This window comes from Mytilus edulis, chromosome 7 (genome assembly GCF_963676685.1).
Source record: "Mytilus edulis chromosome 7, xbMytEdul2.2, whole genome shotgun sequence".
Taxonomy (NCBI): Eukaryota; Metazoa; Mollusca; class Bivalvia; order Mytilida; family Mytilidae; genus Mytilus; species Mytilus edulis.
In genome coordinates, this window is record NC_092350.1 from 26,609,601 (window position 1) to 26,627,405 (window position 17,805).

A 17,805-nucleotide genomic window follows, 5' to 3' on the forward strand; every position below is an offset into this window, starting at 1 on the left:
TGGCTACTTTGGCTATTTACAGGTATAGTCTGTATTCTGCTATTGTGGTACATTGGCGGTTGAATATGGCCATGATTTATTCTGCTCTGCTCTGTTGGTGTTTGGCTATAGTGGATTGGCTTGGCTAGGAATCCTGGATTGCTGATTTATGAGCTGTACACCAGTATGCTGATCACTTATTTGGTGTTGGTTTGAGTTCCTAGTATTATCTTTATTCTGATTCTAAGGATAATATTCATGACTTCCTAATCTTTGCGACATTCTTACTTCTTTCTGTAATTCCATTATTTGCAGTTTATTTCTTAATTCATTTTTCTCCATTTGATGTTTTATTCTTAGGTCTCTATTTTCCATTTCTAGTCTGAAGTTGTTCAGCATCATATCGACTTTTGTTTATAGTCTGTTCCGGCGAATTGTTGCTACAGTCACAATTTGGCTGGTAGGTTTTTAAGTTACTTTTGTCAATAGTGCTTTCTTCTGATTGCATCCTAAGTAGATTGGTAGTATTTCTATAGTCTCTATTGATATCGTCCATTATGATTAGTCTTGCTCTGCATTGTGCTAATTGATCTTCAAGCTGTTGACTAGTTTCATTTATATTTTTGCACTTATATTGCCTTTTCGGCTTTGCTTTCATGTTTTTTTGCTCATCTACATTTTCTATTTGTTCATTTCTGCTGTTCTGTACCATTTGGTTAGGCTGTTTGTATGAAGCCGTTTTGTTCATTTCTAGCATGTCTAGTACTTCTGTGTTAGAAATCCCTGTTTCTTCCTTCGTGATCTCTGTTCTAGTTGGACTGTCTTTAGATGTATTGTCTGGCATATTTAAAACTATATGGCCTGTTTCGCTATAACCCTCTGTCGAGCCTTGTTCTTCTAGAATTACTTTTGGTATTGTTTCTTCTATATCTATAATTGAGTTATTGCTTCTCAGTGATATATTTACCACGTCCATGTCTATAATAGAGCAACTCTTACATGAATATTGTTCTTCTTCAGTTTGGCTTATCCTTACAGGATCAATGTTTTCACATGTATAATGAAACAGTTGGCTGCATGCAATATAATCTATGGATGTTTCTGGTTATGCGGTCTGATTGCATATGGCACAGTAGTTATGTATTGTAGACATGTTGACTGCACTTGTATCCTGACTGGGTGTTGGTTCATCTTCTGACCATGCAATGGCTCTATTCCAGAATTCTTCGTCTGTATTTTGTATGCATTCTGCCCCTTTGGATACTAGTATTCTATTTATGTGGTTGGTTTTAGGTTGATTGTTTGTTGTAAGTGATTCATTCTGTTTTGCTCTTATTTCTATATCAGCTTCATTTCTCTTGATTATGTATATCTGTTCCTCTATCTGTTTGTTGTAGATCTTATAGTTCCCTCTTGATTTCATTCTTTCTTTTGTATCTTCAATGTGGGTCAGGAAGAGTTCCATACCTTGGCCATTAACCTCTACCTTTGATGTAGTATGGAATAAATTGATACGATAGAGTTGTCTGTTATTACTTCTATTTCTGACCGAATGTGAAGTTCTGATGCATAGCCCTTGATTATCATGCTTGTGTTTTGGCACGAGCTTGTATGTAGAGTGTTGTTCAAAGTATATGTCTATTTCCCCCTTTAAAACTTCATAAGCAGCTGCTGATAGCTGACGCGATATATATAACAAAGTCATCTAATACTTTTTATTCCGTTTGATGTCCGAAATCCAATTGAAAAATGCACATTTTTTTGTTTTACTAGACAGCAATTTGATGGCAGGCCTAGGTGTTTAAAAAAAACACATTTGTACTGTCTACTTCGGACCATAATAAACTCATCATAGATACCAGGATTGAAATTTAGTAGTTGCGCCAGACGCGCGTTTCGCCGTCTACAAATTACTCATCAGTTCCGCTCGAATAAAAAAATAAAAAAGCCAAATAAAGGTTCATTAAATTCTATTTTATTTAGGGACGAACATCAAAGCCTATACACATACTTCTACATTTTGCTTGGTAAACTCAGAATATGCGTGATCATTTGTAACTTTCTCTGCTTAACAAAAATTGCAACTAAAACATAACTAATCTAATTTCAAATTTAGGATACAGTAACCTATTTCAACACAGCACAAGTAATCTAAATTGACTTTTCTTTGACATAAAAAATCATGAACACTTAAATTTGATTTACCATTTTATTTGTTTTCGCACCAGTAGATTTTGTTTTACATAATGTCAACCAGGCTTAGAAAACGTGTTCACAGTAAAAAGAAAATTAAATGAACTGCTCTTATAACATCACATTTTCAACTCTATTGCGTCTGTAACTTTTCACATTTTTATCTTTTTTTTTTAGCAATACATGGATTTACTTTAGAAAGTTTTAGTTTCTGATATAGATCACAAATACAAACTGGTTACCACGGTCAAAAATGAGTTATAATTGCCAGAAATTGAAAAGGTCTTCTGAGGAAACGCTGGCGTCTTCAATTGGGATTTTACACGAATAAACCATAATATGCCCTTCAGTTTCCTAATTTTGAACAAATATTGATGATAGACCACAACATGATTTCTAACAAGTGTGTTCCTATACTATTTATTTGGTGCAACAACGATATAAAAAACGCCCGCTACACTATGACATAACTACACATACGGAAAATACAAAGAAAAAAGTGCAAGAATGCACTAAAGGTGTCCCTTTATTCATTTCGAGTTTTGTGTTGTCAATCTGAAATCCATCCAAATGGCTGTCAATGTTGAACTCAGTTATATGTACAGAACCTTCTTACGTTTTACCAAAAAAAAACTAGTCACACTGATCTGTATCCACAAAATTTGATTAGGCCTGTATATTTATTTCGTCCTTCAGAATAAGTTTATCTTTATTCTATAGATTATATTACAAAAAATGACTATAATCCATCAGAAACAAAACGTATACAATATCATCTTTCAGAAAGAACAATCAAACATTTAATGAAAAGCCATATAATCTCTTTCTGTATGCAGCATTATGCTAATATTACAACATATCAATCCATTGATCTATGTCAATAAGTCATCTAAAGACATGATGTCTATCAAGCTTTCATGAAAATCTAAAGCCAAAGCTATATCTTCATGTAGGTTAACAGTTTAACGTCTTTCGAATCTGTACTTATTCCAAAATTTCTGATATTTTTCTCTCAACAAGGATACGAAATGGGTTCACATTTCATTTATAGAAATTGAACTAGATTTGAAAAAAATTATAGCTTCTGTAACGTATAACCGGGTGATCAATGGATTCGTATCTGAATAAATCAGGATTTCAAGTGTTCAACTCATTTTTTTACCACAAGAAGTTGTCCTATCTAAAAACAATTAACACACCCTTAAATGAATTCGCAATGTCAAATATATACGCCACACAATGCACATTAATCAAAATGCCGGGTGAAGTACCTCATTCACAATGCACAGACACAATGTTTCATAACAGAATATATATACACAATGTCACTATGCAATCACTATGCAACATGTATCAGACCGATTTATTCACAATGTCACCTTGTTAGTCTGCAACTAACCACAATAACACAATGACACAATTACACTTGCACAATGTTTCAATTCACAAGGAATATATATATAACATAGCTGAACTCATGCACGCACTAACTATTCCTTTGAGTTCCCACACAATGAATATTATCCAACTGGTAAGGTTTAACACAGTGCACTTTCACTAATACACTTCCACAATATAACAACTTGCAACACCAGCAAGTAAACACCTTATGTTCTCACTAATACAAATCTATGAAGTATTCACACTTCCACATAGTACAACTTGCAACACCAGCAAGTATACACCTTGTATTCTCATTAATACAATAACCACTTATATATATCAGATTCACTTTATATATACATTGTATCACAATCACTATTGCAATATCCACATATAAATCCGAACACTATTTATATATCCTTTGGAATCACTTAATTCACTCTACTTACCAGTTGGAAAATAATCCCTGATGTTATCACTTCAACGGTCCACATATAACTGACAAAGTTCTCTGTCTTGAGCTGGTTTATATACTACCATATGGAACGGTCCATTATACTTGAAGGGGTGAAAAAATAAGGTTATACCAACTTTAGGGGTGTTTCAACAAATAGACGGTGCTCCAACTAGGAGAAACTTATTAACATAAAGAAACACAATTAATAGGGGAAGACAACTGGTATTTCACATCAAAATAAATGAACTAAGACCGATTTCCGTTACACTTCACACAAAAGTTGGAACCTTGATGCAATTTTTGATTTAGATATAAAGGCTAGCAGAGATTTATCCTGCCATTTCTTAAACAAGGGGTAGGGGTTCCAACCATATATCCCCATTCAAAAGCATCGATCGTAAAAAAGGAGGTTTCCAACTCTCAGACCCCCTTGGATCCGCCACTGGCTTACAAACCGAAAGCGCCATTTTGGGGATTTTTTTTCGAAAATTTACACTATAAAAAGCCTTCTACGCAAGTAAAAAATTGTTTCAATACACTATATAAGAACACAAGAATGGCTTGTAAATTGAGTAAAACCTTTACTGAAACAAGTGTAAATGCAGTAAACAAGTATATACGCCACTATTTACCAGTATTCTTGATACAAGTTGTCAACATACAAAATTTAAACAGATTTTATTTAAAAAAAAAACTTACTAAAAGGTAGGTAGCTTGTATAAAGTAAATAAAAGGTATCCAATTGTGGTTACCATAATTATTAATTCAACATAGAGGTTAGACTGTGAAAGTTTTGCGACGTGTTCAATCGCACTTGCTTCCTCCACTGAAGACATTTTTTTTTTAGTTTTTTTTTAGAAACGTCGGTATCATTAATACTGTCAGATGAGCTCGAGTATAAACAAACAAATATAAACTAAATTATCATAATAGTTTTTTTTTTTAAATTTGGATGGATAGCCAACTCTTTTTAGCAGTTATGTCATTTATTGTTGACTCATTTCTTGCGGTAAATTTAATAGTCATGGTGAAGGTTAACTCAGAGTATAAACACTAAAGGGCATACGATACAGTTACAGTGGAGGTAATGACGTTGCTAACATAAATTGTTATTTTCGCGTCGTCAAACTATGACTTATCGGAAAAAAATTCAGTTTTCGACTGATTTTTTATCATTCAAACTTAGCAAATTTGAAAACGAAATCATGGACCCCTCTGTTTTAAAATGCCATTTGGTTTTATTACGTAAGAAATTATGTGTGCCAATCTTCACGAAAACGCAAATAGTGCATTTTTGTTAAATTTGACAAATATGCAGCAAAAAATGACGTGTTTTTTTACTACATTCGTGAATATTTGATAAATATGAGTTATTAGAAAAACAAAAGTTTAAAGGACATTTATATTAAACAAAATTACAAATAATTTAACAAAAAACAGCCTGTGTTTATCTTTTAAAACGAAAAAGTTATGTATTTTTGTCGAAAGGAAAAATACTTCCAAAAATCCGAATTTTGAGCAAATATATAAAATGTGGAACTCATTTTACTAAAAAAAGTAGCACATGAAGGTATATATTTTTTATTACATATTTGATTTAACAAGGCCATAAATTACCTTTGTGCAAATTGTCAGTAAAATTTCAATATGGGATTAAAACTGTTTCGTTTGCCCTTAAGACGCGCTTACTATATGAAGTGTTATATTCATAGTTAAAAAATGTTTTGTATGTTATTTTTATCTAATGTTTGTTTTGTTCTTTTAAGCTTTTAACAGTAGTAAATGAATTTCATTTTGAAACGGTCATCTAAACACCAGTTCGAACAAATGTACAGTCTTTCAGTTAACTTTTAGACTTATTCCTTGTGGTTAATTAAATACTGTTCAGATTTTTAGCTTTTAAGTCACTACAGTAATTTTCAGTAAGACTTTACGTTATGACAATTCAGTTTCATGTTTGTGTACATAGGTAAATGCTAACTAATAAAAAGTCAGAACAGAAACTGAACAAGTCTTGATTGACTGTAACCGAATCGTTTAAACAACTGAATGCACCGCAGTAGATAAGACTGAAAGGCTGAAAATGATATAAAATTTATTATTAAGTCTTATAAGAAAGATTAACCGAAAACATGAATAAAACATTTTGCATTCCAGTTAAATAGTAATCATCGGTGTATGTTTCGAAAGCGTGCTTATTGACAGTCTATATTGGAGGTTGTTTTTTGTGGGTTCGTTTTTCGAACGCATCAAATGATTAATTAGGATATGTGGTCTGCAGTTGTATACAAAAATGCACATTTTGTGGCCGATGGTCACGGTTGTGGTCTACAGACAAACTCCTGCATGAGTTTATCTTGAACTTCATCTTGATGCCTTTATGACAGTTCAATAATATTGGTATTTCATAGACCCGCCTCATTTCTATAATCTGGGTCTATTAAAAATCTGTTTTATTTATTAAAATGTGATGTCTTATGTTTTTTTTATTTTTGTTTAACAGAATAATTTCATACACGCTAGATGTATGCATGTTCTGCAAAAATCATTATAGGCGGGAAAAATTGTAAATAGCAAATATTTGAAACTTATTAAGATTTACAAATGAAGCTGACCTATATCTGTTAATTTCTGTATCGTTTGTCGACTAGTTTTCTCGTTGGCAATTATGCCACATTTTTCTATACAAACATGTCCGGAATTGCTAACAAACACCCTTCGATGACTTTCCCATTTGTCTGAATCAATAGTGTACCAATTTTTAATGTTCAGTTTTCGTTGTAAGCGGGGTTGACAGTAACCACTTTCGACAGATTGATGCCTATAAAGATACAATACTGTATGAACATCCATGTGGTCTTGTCCTCTAGTTCATGGTCGAGCGAGTCTTTGAATTAAAAATGTTTCTGTCCCGCAGAATGTCACGCTTAATGCTGGCAGGCGAGGAGACTTATCTCGCTGTTGGTGTATATGTTATGATTGCATGGTGTACTTGTTCGTTCGAGTTTATTTGATTGTTGCCCTCGGAAGTCTTTAGTAGCCTGTAATGGTTTACTTGTACAAATTGTGACATGAATGGACAGGTGTCTCATTGGTACTCGTGCCACATTTTCTTATATCTATGAGCACTTAATGTGGTGTTTAATGTCTGTTTTCACGTGTTTTAAAACTTTCTATACTAACGAACTGATCACTTAAAACGATGTCTATACAAACATTAAAATTATCAGACTGATCTCGGCTGTAGCTGATATTGGTATAGAAAGTTCCAGTTAGAAATAAACCGTTATGTTTGTCTCTTTGATTAATTTAAGTACTGTAATCTGGGCCATTTGTTCGATGATATGGCTTCTCTGTACGTCAATTTTTTTGTGATGTAGACCTTTGTGTGCGGAGTTGTGACATGATGATGGATAGAAGAAGATAGAGTATGAGTGCTAGTTAGACAACTCTATAAACCTAGTAAACCATTATAGGTCAAAGGACGGTTTTTACACTAAAATTTGGCTGCCGCTATAATGCAAGCTTTAAAAAGCCACAAAGAATGACTAGTGTAAAACCTTTCAAACAGGAAAACAAACTCTCTGGTATTTCAAATAAAACAGCGAAATAATGCTAGTTAAGTGATCAAGCTCTTGGACGCCTCCCGATATATATTTATAATCTAATGTTTGTAAGTGAAAACACAGAAGTTATACTGTGTAAAGTAGAAGTACCTAAACAAATAATATGGTATCAGTGGCGGATCCAAGGAGGTCGGGATTAAAACTACACTTTTTTTGGCCAATCTGCATTTGAATGGGGACATAAAATGGCTGGGTATGACTTACAACTCTTTATAATAAAAAAGCAATGCTCAACGTCGTTCGTCAAGTAATGTCTTCCATGTACAGCTTAACCACAAGCCCAGTAGCCAGTACTTCGGTACTGGCATGAAAATACGGATTTTTATGTGTTATTAAGATTTACTGTTACAAAATGTTAGAAATTATTATAAATTAAGGAATGTATCTCCCTCATGCATAGCTCTGATTCCTTTCGCAGATTTGGCTATACTTTTTGGACCTTTTGGATTAAAGCTCTTCGTCTTTTATATAAGCTTTGGATTTCAAATATTTTGGCCACGAGCATCACTGAAGAGACATGTATTGTCGAAAATGCGCATCTGCTGCAGGAAAATTGGTACCGTTAATGTTATTAATTAACAAATTAAACTTCGTGTACACTGGTTATAAATATCCATTATATACCCCTTAAAAGTATCAAGCGCTTGCTTGCTAATACAAAGATGTGACGTAATATCATAACAATGGCCTTGACTTTAAGCGGTGCAGTTTGTAAAGAATACTGGAAACGTACGCTTTTATTCTCAAATGTGCATGCGTCATGATGTACGACCTGCAAAGGCAGTCTGGAATATCGATTTAGGAATAAAATTTGTGAATTCCAAAATGTAAGTCAATATATTTTATTATTAAAACCTGTATTCTGGAAGGGAAAGCGTAATATGGTGTTTCAAATCATGTAATGCAATGAATGAAATGTGCACTGGGAATATAGGATATAGCAGGTATCTCTTTAATGTTTTCAATCTGAATGTTATATTATGGGTACAAATATACGAAATAATACTTCCAACATCATTATCAAGTAGGGAAAACCCGAACATACAGCCACAGAAAGCCATATACAACGTTATTCAGCAACCATTTTTGCATCCCAGGTAAAAATCGGCTAAATTGGCGTCCATTGAAAATCTGGGATGACAACAATTTTTATACAATATATTAGTATTCAAAATCTTGAAATGAATGGCTGAAAGGATTCCCAAATGACGAACAGGGTTCTCGAAAATATGTAAACAAACATTTTTTAGGTCAGTTTCTATTAGTTTTTGCTACAAAGGATTCCCCCGTCTGAACATGAGATGCGGGGGTTATAAAAAAAAGTGATTTTAACAAATAAATAACCAAAAACTGATACTTACTGAACTAAATTTTGCCAACATATTCTTGATGCTTGTCCGTTAAAAAAAACACGACGACGTCATCAGATTGACCACGACGTTTCTCGGAAAAAATGCAAATGTCGGTAACTGTTAACTGACGGTAACTGGTCGTTGACCAGTAGACCAAAATTGGATCAACATTCTGTTACTAGTTCAGTCTGTACTATGTATGTTCCATAATATTAACATTTTATAGAATACTAAGGTGATTTGGTAATACGACTGCCAATGACACGTCTATAACAATCAATGGACACCACAAGGATAGATACAACTATTGGTAAATACTAGTATACAGCTTTCAACAATAAGCGAATACTACACCAGAGTTATAGCAGAACAACGCCCATTTTACATTTATGTAATTATTAACTTTTAGGAAGCACACAACAGAACAAAAGCTTTAAGGCACGTTAGTACTTTTCAGTAAGACTTATGACAATTCAGTTTCATATTTGTGTGTATAGGTTTATGTTAACTAATAAACAGTCTGAACAGAAACTGAACAAGTCTTGATTGACTGTAAGCAAATCGTTTTGAACAACTGAACTAAGCGTAGTAGATAAGACTGAAAGACTGAAAATGATAAAGAATTTATTATTTAGATTCATAAGAGGGGTTAGACCAAAATTGGATCAACATTCTGTTACTAGTTCAGTAGGTACTATATAAAGGCAACAGTAGTATACCACTGTTCAAAACAAAATCCATGGACAAAAAACAAAATCGGGGTAACAAACTTAAACTGAGGGAAACGCATTAAATATAAGAGGAGAACAACGACACAACACTAAGAAACGGACTAAGTATTAGACAAAATCCTATGAGAATAACAAATATAACATCAAAACCAAATACATAAATTTGGGATAGATAAGTACCGTGACACGTCTTATAGTAATGTGAATACACACTCAAAAATAAGAGAAAACAAACGACACAACGGAAACACAACGTTAAAATGTAACACACACATTAACGAACTATAATATAACAATGGTGGGTTAAACCTGGTTTTGTGGCATGCCAAACCTCCCTCTTTTATGGCCATGTGAAGTATACATTTAAATGACAACACAACATGACAGGACTACAATATAAATAAATGGGAGAACATAATTGACAAAGAAACACACGAATAGTAGCTAACAAAAGGCAACAAATTTAAAATTTCATTACGCCAGAAGTGCATTTTGTCCACACAAGACTTACTGGTGACGTCCAGATACAAAAGTTTGAAAGCCGAAACAAGTACAAAGTTGAACAGCATCGAGGACCAAAAGTTAAAAAAACGGTCAGGGTTTTCTGTTAGGTACCAGAAAATCCCTATTATTTAGAATAATTTATACTTTTGCAAAACAGTAAATTTTATAAAATGACTATGCACAAGATATATGATAAAACTGAAGTATTAACTAATTACAGGAAACAACCGAAATACACTACGTTACCGGACGAAATGCAGCACATCCGAATAACCTCAACGCCAAGTGACGTCATATTTGAATTTGTAAAAAATGACAAAAAAAAATGAATTTGTAAAACAGATCATCTAAAAATGAAAAATGACGTCACATTTGAATGAATAAGATAGAATAAGGATTGATTTAAGATTATATTTGAACTAAATACTGATGTTACATTTAATAACAATGCACATTTCAATACTTATTAATAGAAAACTAAGGTAGCAATTAACTATATTATATGTCCGGTTTGTTTTGAATCAAATTTCATACGTAAACCATCGTACAGATTACGTTGAACAAAATGAAATCTAATTAATGAAGGCGGTGATTAATTTTCTTTACAATAACACATGAATATAATAGAAAATACGTTAACACATTTGACAAAATCCGATGAGAATTACAAATATAACATTAAACATTTAAACTAAATACATGAATTTGGGATAGATAACTACCGTAACACGTCTTATAGTAATGCGAATTCACACTCAGCAAAACAGTCACAATCGGTAATAAGTCACGTTTGGTAATTAAAAGATTAGAGGACGTAATGACAAACCACAATCTACCATGTGGAAGAAATGTCCTTAGCTAGTTTGGTCAAAAACACATCGTATGGATCCACCAATTCGTGATGGTGTCCATAACATTTACGGAGTGTCAATTTTAATCTGTCCTCCTCATAACTTTGTTGGAGCAGTTTCTGCGTAAGGAGCACATTCATGTATATGAAGTCCGTATAGTGTGAACAAGCACGAGTATAACGTATTAATTGTGATATGTAAACACCATACGAAGCGGCAGAGGGTATGTTACTGCTGAGAAATGGGAAATTGATAATTGGGAAGTTGAAATCGTCCCGTTTATCATAGATTTTCGTGTGAAGTCGTCCATCTGCGTCAATATTGAGGAAAAGATCAAGGTACAATGTATGAAGCAGTCCTTCTAGTATCAGTAGTATCAGTAATTTCAAGTTCACCGGGATATATGAGATGTAAGTGTTGGCTGAAATATGGGTTATTCAATGATAGAACATCATCAATATATCGGAAAGTAAAATTAAAGAATTTCGCCTTTTCTTTATGTCTTTAAGAAGGTCCTGAATGAATTCTACTTCTGACGAGTACAAAAACAAATCGGCCAGTAGGGGTGCACTATTAGTACCCATTGGAATACCGACTGTCTGTTGAAATATAAATCCTTCAAACTCAACAAATATATTGTCGATTAAAAAGTCCAGCATTTTGATTATATCATCTTCAGTATATTTTCTGGAAGATTCAGTGTGATTCTTCACAAAATATGAATTATTGTAACCCAAAACAAGAAATTTGTATCTACGATTCCCATGTATGTTCCATAATATTACCATATTAATATTACTGTAAACTATGAATAAATAAGGTGATTTGGTAATACGATTGCCAATAATATATCTCTAACAACCAATTAGACGACACAAATATAGGCACAACTATAGCTATAGGTAAATGTACAGTTTTAAACAATGAGCGAATAATACAGAAGAGTAACTGGAGTATAACGCCCATTTTATGCTGCGTTCACACGTAATTCGAATTCGATTCGCATTAACTGATTCATTATTGATTTAATACGCATTCGAAACTTTTTACGTCGGAACGCTAATTCTAATTCGAATTGCAATGCGCGTCAAATCGCCTATACACTATAATGCGAAAAAATATCGATTTAGTGATTTATAATTTAATTTAAGTTCCTATCGAAAAAGTATAGAGCCCTGAAACAAAATTATTATTAATATATTGTACAACAATGTATTAGGCAGTAAACCTTCTAAGAGTAGATTTTGAATTCCAATCTACATTTTTCTATTTTGAGATATATTATATTAATCTGTAATCGCTTAAATTGAGTAACTCTTTGATAAATTATAGAAAGTACCGAAACAAAATGTCCAAGCAAAATATTTTGCGAGATTGGAAACCTTTAGAAATTTTCAAATTGTGTCAACCAATCAACTTACATGAGCAGAAAATATCTTTCAATCAAGTAGCAGACAATATTATCTTCGAGGACTTTTCATCGATCCACTGTTAAAATAGGGAAACGATAATAAATATATAATTTTAGTGACCAGAACATTTTATACGTTGACGAAATGATCGAATCCTAAGAAGGTATACCACTGGATCTAACAGTGGATTTAGAAAAAAAGAATCAAATCAGAAATTGCCAATGCTCTGATGAATTTTTCATTCGAGGGATTACGGATAACTGCAAAACCAAGTATAATTTTAGGCATCATTGACATGAGCAAAATTGATATAAGTATCTCTAATGTAATCACTGTTTTAAAAATTCTACGAGATCCAGTATTTGAGATTGATTTCGGCATTGGAGAAGACTGTCCAGAGGTGGATACTTGAGTATTGACTGGAAATGTGTCTAGTTGTATAATTGTTATCTCGGAGGAATGGTAAGTTCTTTGAATGGCTTGTTGTCTTCTACATACTGTTTGCACCGACAAAGAGAGCAAATCAACGTTGTTGAATTGAAGATTGACTGAAGCAATGTCTGATTGTAAAGGTGTAAAACGTGTAGAATGGTTACGTTTTCGATTAGGTTTTTCAATTTGTACTTTATTTGTCCAGATTCTTCGAGTTGTTCGCCGCCAAGATCTGTATATGCGAACGACAACTCCAATATATATAATAATTATTGCAGAAACCAATATTAAATACATTGACTGATATATAAGTAGCGCAAGTAATCTATTCTGTCCTAAGAATGAATTGAGAGAACATGTCGACTCTGACCAAACATTTCCGAAAACATAATGGAATATAAAACTAAAGACAAAACAGATAACGAAAATTCCAATTGTTATAGCAACGATTGCTATCTTCTGACAAGGATTTTGTACTGTTGGAAATGTAGCTATTAAACGTTCAATGCAAATCCAAAGATTTTGAATTATTGAAAAGAGAAATGTCGAATTAAGCATTGAAATTCCGATGTAACAGAACGGTGGCGAATTATTCAAGGTTAATCTTGTATAAATGATTGCAGCACTAAATGCAGTAGACACTAATCATGTTGCCGAATCACTAACACTCAAACACATTACCAGCATTTCGAATTTTTTTTCTTTAAGTTTCTTATTCTTGCACAGTATTACCATACAACAAATATTAAATACCAAAGTAAACGAAGCCACAATAAATAATAATATATGAAATTCAATTTGTCGTGAATTGCTTATTGATTCGGTTGCGTTCATGGTTGTATTCATGTATATGGTCGTTTGTTCGTTAGTACTAAACGACATGATACCTGTTACCATATCAACAACATTTCTAGATCACTGTCATATCACCTAAGCTTTTATAAAACATCCCATTATTTCATTTTCAATACTGTAAAAATTATGTCTTTTAAGTGTATACAACCTACATTGTTTTTTATAATGTTATGATTTCCCAGTAATCTTTTTACCTTCTTTGATATATAAATGATAAACGGTCGAAGCTTTTGTTTGTGGGACAATGAAGATTTTCTATTTGATTATAGTTTTCTCCCCGCTATTTTACATATAGGATTGTGGTGAATATAAAAAGATATTTAGTGTCGTATACAGACGACTTACGATGTGTCTCATGTGTTGGTTATATCAAATAACAATTAAACCGGTACTCAAGAACTAAACTCTTTAACGAATAAAAGGTGATATTAAGTACATGTTCTGCCATCAACCTTCAAACTCCAAAGCAAGTTTTGGGATTAATTTATTTTCGTGTGTATCAATTGTCGTGGATTGAGGAAAACTTATATTTTCGTGGATATATAATTATATCAAGTTGGCACAAAAATTAATATTTTGTTGAACATTCAAATTCGAGGTTCATCTGTTCCAACAAAGTGAACGAAAAGTTGTATCACACGAATAATTATAAATCTACAGTTAACTTTTTAGGCAAATATTTTTAGATTAAGCTACAAAAGTAGCTATAAACCAGGTATGATCCAACATTTTCTTCGGACAATGCTTATACAAAGGCATGAATTTGACAATTGTTTTTCACAAGTTTCGTTACATTTTCTACTTTAATTTCATAAAAAAAGCCATTTGCCAATGTAATAAAAAGAATAAATAATCAAAGAATTCAAATTTATTTCACCACTTTCTACAAAAGAGAATGCCTTCAATATGACAGTTGTTATCACTTCGTTAGATGTGATTGAGCTCTTTTGATTTTGCCATTTGATAAGGGACATCCTTTTTGGGTCCTTTTGTGATTTTACTTTTTTCCAATTATTGTAACCACATTTCTGTCCTCCTTTCCTCTAATTTCACCTATCGAATTAGACTTACATGAGCAAGACACCTGATGTTACATATGGATCGAGACAGTTTACTCTTTTTGAGCACCCAAGATCGCCTTAATATTTGTGGGGTTCGTATTGGTCAGTCTATCATTTTCAATGTTGAGGTACGTGTACTGTTTTATATGTCTTTTTGACCTTTTCGTTTTCGCCAAATGTCGTTGGCAGTTTGTGATCGACTTATAAGTTTAAGCTGGGATTGGATTGGCGCATGACAAATATGTGTACCTTATTTTTTTCTAAATTTATTCTAGTTAATAGTTCCAGAGTATAAGATTTTTGTTATCATTACTGATCTTTTGAACTGTGGTTATTTTCTACTTGATTAATCACTTATGTTGAATTTTAAAACTTATAATGAACCAAACGAGAGCAGCTGAAATAGTTTACACTCTTCTGTTCTGTATCATAAAATGATAATGTGTTAGACATATTTCCTTTACATTTTTCATGACCGGTGCATTTTAATTGACGGTTTGTTAGTGATAACTATTGAGTAACATGCATTAGATAATGAATCACATAATTTATTTAATTCTTGAATCATTGACAGTTCCCTTTAACATGTTTAGTTTTTGCATTTAAATTAACAAAGTCCACAATACAAAAAAAATGGATATTTAAGAGGATACAAATTTGCTTATATGTTTATCGAATGTGTCCTAGGATCTGTCTTAATACAAGTCTTAGGACAAGATTTAAGGTGGAATAACCACTGTCCTACGCCATTTTCTTGTTTGATATCTTCCTTGTGAGCAGCAACCATCTTTCACAGAAATCATGATAGGAAATACAAGCCATGGAATATCGTTTCAACTAGGAGAGATATACTCCCTATACCGATGCTGCTGTGATTTTGCTACATAAAAATGAAAAGTTGGCAATTGGAAAGCTGAAATCATCTCTTTTGTCATAAAGTTTTGTTCTCAATTGACTCATCATTGTCAATTTTTAGCTGTAAGTCGAGATATTAGACAGACTTAACCTAAATTGCGACATGTTTGAAAACCCCACTTAGGGCATGTTCTAATTCTACGACAACTTCGATAAACAGGACTCATTTTGACAAGTCTAAGCATGAGTAACAATAATTTTAATGGCTAGAAAAAAAACCCGTTTGTGACGATGAGATGAATGCTCTGTTCCACTATATGTACATACATGTATGCACTTAAATAATTGCAAATATTGAGCGAAAAAAAAACATAAAATATCAGGAGCAAAAAAGCATGTCATACATATAAGAAGAGTAGGGATGAATCCAAATGAGATATTCTCCTTCCAAGTCACAATTTATAAAAGTATACCATTATAGATAAAAGTACGGTGTCAACATGGAGCCTTGGCTCATACCAAACAGCAAGCTATAAAGGCCTCCAAAAATGACTAGTGTAAAAACAAGAAAACAAACGGTCTTATTTAAATAAAAAACGAGAAACACTTATAATCCACATCAACCAACGACAACTAGTAAACATCCGATTTCGGACTTAGGACAGATACATACAATTGGAGCGACTCGTTTTAAAAGGTAAAAACCTCCACCAGTATCTGGAACAGCCGTCTTTTTTTTCACACCCGGAACTCTTGTGTCATGTAAAGATTCAGTGAAGATGTCAGGATATGACAGTTGTTTTTTCATTCATTTTCAGTTTGATCTTTTGAATTTGTCTTTTGATAAAGGGCTTTCCGTTTTAAAATTTCCTTGAAGATCGTTTTATTTTACTATTTTACTTTTCAGAGTAATGATGTTAAATTTCATTATTGATAAAAGTTAATTCAAATTTGATATAATCAGTAAAGTTGGTGATATATTTTTTTACCGTACTATGCATTGTTTCTTCTATAAAATAAAGTTTGGGCTTGTGGATTTAAAAAAAAATTAATAATATCTAAATACAGGAAAGTTAAACTTTTACACACTATTATATTTATTATTGAATCTCTGCTTGTTCTGCGAAATAAATCTGGTTTCTACTTACACTGATGGCAATATTTGGATGTCAAGACAAACAAAACACTGAATAATGTTACGAGTAAACATAATGAACATATTGTTCATGATTAACAACACCAGCTATTTAGATTAGAAGAATATTTGGACAAAAACCAAATATACTGATATATTTTAAAGGATTTGAAAGTATAACGTTTAAATCTTTCTTATCAAGTCTTTAAAACAAGTTACATTTAAAGCGTTCTCGGAAAGAGTTAATCCGTATCACATATATTACTGGATCTAATAAAGGGTTTATATAGATAGATATGTCTACAACTTGTATGGCCACTAAATGTTCAGGTTTCAGTATTGGTTCGTTCATGACAAGAAGCCCAACAAAAACTTTAGGTAATGTAGCTATTAATAAAATCAATATGATTAATCCCAGTGTTATCGCTATTTTCACGGTCTTCCGTATTTTGTTCTTTGATTTATCAACACTTCGTTGATTGGTTGATGAATGACCCTGGCTGTTAGCATCTTGATTGTGTGTGGACAAAGCAGATTGTGCCGTCGTCATTGAAATCGAAAATACACGAGACTGCCGTCTTCCGAGTGTAGTATTTCCCAGTAGTGGTTGAATTCGTCGCCATGATCTATATACACGGAAGATAACCCCAGCGTATGTTAAAATAATGGCAATTACTATTATCAATTTCGTCGATTGATAGATGCGTAAAAAATGTTTCCTATTTTGTCCCAGTATGCCTTGTATGTTGCATGCTGTAGACCAGAAGTTACCATATATCAAGAAGTATATAAGAACCAATACGAAACAAAGCACATATAGAGCCACCGTCATTCCAATAATAGAGACTCTTTGACAAGGATTTGTCAATGATGGAAAAGTAGCAATGTATCGTTCAATACAAATCCATAATGTCTGAAGTAATGAAAAAAGAAAAGTTGCTATCAAAAGAATTTCTATAAAATAGCAAAAATGTGGCAC